Genomic DNA, 3,047 nt, shown 5'->3' with positions numbered 1-3,047 from the left:
GTGAGGTTTAGTGAACCAACATTTACCGCGAGGAGAAGTGAGGGCATGGCCAATGCATAGCCCCAGGGTGATGCCTCACATGCCATGTAGGATCGGATGACAGAAAAAGTAGGTTCGGATGGGGAAGCAGGATCCTCTCCAGGAGGCGGGTGCTTGGAGAGAAAAGTGTGACCCGGAGCATAAAGTTGGAAAAAGTTGAAGTGAAGATGAGGGATGCATGTGTAGTGAGATTCACTTTTTATTTTTTGATGAGGCCCAGTAGTAGTAGCCTGCATTGGAGAGAAAAAATCAACACATATGCCTCAAATTACTTTTTGTCATGAGGCATCTGTATCCATATGCCATCATTGTACATGCCCTGATAGAGCCACAGACCAGCGTCACTCTCCAGCTCAGGCTTTTTTAGTCTTTGTGACCAAAGATTAAGATCAGAAACAACATATGTTTGAAGAATCAATGTTTACCGTGAGGAGAAGTGATAACACCGTAGACCGCGTCACCCTTTAGCTCATGTTTTTTTAGGCTTTGCGACCAAAGATCAAGACCAGAAATGGCATTACAGATTACATCGATCAGTGTCAACCGACGATGTCCAAAAACTAGTGCATTCTTGGCATTCCAGATTTTCCAGAGTATGAACAGGGTCATGAAGACTTGCAGCGTTGTTGGTAGGTGCGGGGGTAGGAGATCTGCCAAACTTGCTTGATATCATTGCGGTCCGGCCTGTTACTTGCTGCTCACCAAATGACATTGACATTTGTGCACTCAAGGAAGAGATGTGAGCATGTTTCCGTAGGGCCAAGGCACACGGGACACTTGCGTCAATCCAAGATCATTTTTTGTGAAGGTTTTCGCAAGTTTTTAGCCTGTCATTGTGTAGTAGCCATCCAAATACCTTGATCTTCTTTGGTACCTTGGATGACCAAACCAAGGATAGTGTTGTATCGTTAATAGCTCTTGTGGTGTAAGCCGCTTTTGTGGAGAACATCTCACGCACAATTAGGGCTCATTGATCATCTCATCTAGCACAACATCTTGCAATAAGTAGCAAAGCGAAACAAGTTCTTGCATAGCAACACATACTAGTCTATTACGCAGGGCAGAGCCGATCTCATCATGCATCATGTTGTATACAAAAGCATGTTGTTTTGGTGGTGGGAGTAGATGGCAGGGAAAGCAGTGGTGGGTGGTACATTCAGTAACCATTTATCTAACCAGAAGAAGGTGGATTTTTCATCATGGATAGTGCACTGGGTGATCGCCTATTTCATGAACATCTATATCGAGTGAGGCTAGTTCTTTATGGACGGAAGCCATGATGGCATAGACAAGGTTGCTTCTTCGTGGACCCTTTGTGGATGGAGCCCTCCGTGGTCTCACGCTACCGCTACCCTTCGTGGGTTGAAGTCTCCATCAATATGGATGTACGATAGCACCACCTATCGAAACCACGCCAAAAATCACCGTGTCTTCATTGTGTTTGATCTTCATATCTCTACCCTGCCCCTTACTTTCTTGCACTTGCATGTTGTTTATTATCCAGTTCCCACTCTCTACATATGCATGTGTAGATTGTATTGGTTGCCACCTAACTTATGCTAAATTCTGCCTAAGTTTCAAGAAAATTAAAAACTGCACCTTTTGTCTTGTTAGTGTATATTCACAACCCCCCCCCCCTCCCTCTATACCTATCTCCTCGATCCTACACAAATCTTCAACGAACCCTTTTCAGGGGCGGAGCCAGGATTAAGGCATGAGGGGGACGAGAAAAATAATAAACACTTAGAAGCCACATCACAATAATATAATCTCAAAACTACTCCATCTGTTCCAAAATATATTGCTCCCTCTATTTCCGTGCTTCAACTTTGGCCATAAATTTAACCAACGAACCCGACTGAGGCGGGAGAAAAAGTTATACCAGTAAATTCGTATTCAAAAAAAGTTTTCAATTATATAATTTTTCACCCACCGCAGTTGATCTCGTTGATTAAATTTATGGTCAAAATTGGACCTCAGGAAGCGCGGGCGCACTATATTTTGGAATGGAGGGAGTAGCATTGATACAAACATATGGCAACATTTGATTGGCAATATAAAAAAACTAAATTTCTACTCTGTCCGTTTCAAATTAGTTGTTTTAAATTTGTCTAGATACAAATGCATTTAGACATGTTTTAGTGTTATGTACATCCATATCTAAACAAATTTAAGACAATTAATTTGGACGGGCAACCGTCTGAGAATACCTGTCATCAAAATGAACAGAAAAAGATGTATCTAAAACTCGCTGCAAAAAAAAGATATATCTAGAACTAAAATACGTCTAGATACATCTCTTTTTATCCATTTTGATGACAAATATTTCCGGACGGAGGGAGTATTAGTTTAGATTTACCTGTAAAAATATCTGGGTGTATAGTACTTCCTTTTCCCAAAAAACTTGTCTTAAATTTGTCTAAATATGAATTTATTTAGAGATATTTTTGTGTTAGATACGTCCGTATCTAGATAAATCTAAGACATGGTTTTTGAGACGGGGTAATACTAAATACCGAGTCACCTCTTGTAAAATGAATTTATTTTGGTATATTTCCTCTTCATCCTAACATTGCACAAAGAGTCAAATTACATTTATAAATTCCGATCTTGCCGCATCTGATTAGTAATTGGCCCAGAATCTTAGTTTGTAATGTGCGATCGATGTGGAGATCTAGTACAGTAGGTTATTGTTGTTACTGTAGAGTAATCGTACCTCCGAATTCATGCCAGAAGCCTTGATCAGTCTGTGAAGCAGCCATGGATTCAATCGCTGGAGGAGAAGCGCTGAGCGCCCTGTGCTCCGGGGGCGACGACGCACGAAGAGAACTCGGGAAGGAAACCGTCTACTCGATCGACGGCTGCGTGTATGCCCATTTGACTGATGCGTAGACCTAAGGATTACTTTCATCTTGGGCCTTTGGCTGGAATATTGGGCCATTAACTTCGAGTTGGCAAATTACCTCAGCCCATACGTGTATTAAATGCCCATATTAAATTAGTGTAAT

This window comes from Triticum dicoccoides, chromosome 5A (genome assembly GCF_002162155.2).
Source record: "Triticum dicoccoides isolate Atlit2015 ecotype Zavitan chromosome 5A, WEW_v2.0, whole genome shotgun sequence".
NCBI lineage: Eukaryota > Viridiplantae > Streptophyta > Magnoliopsida > Poales > Poaceae > Triticum > Triticum dicoccoides.
Note: the sequence above shows the minus strand (reverse complement) of the source record.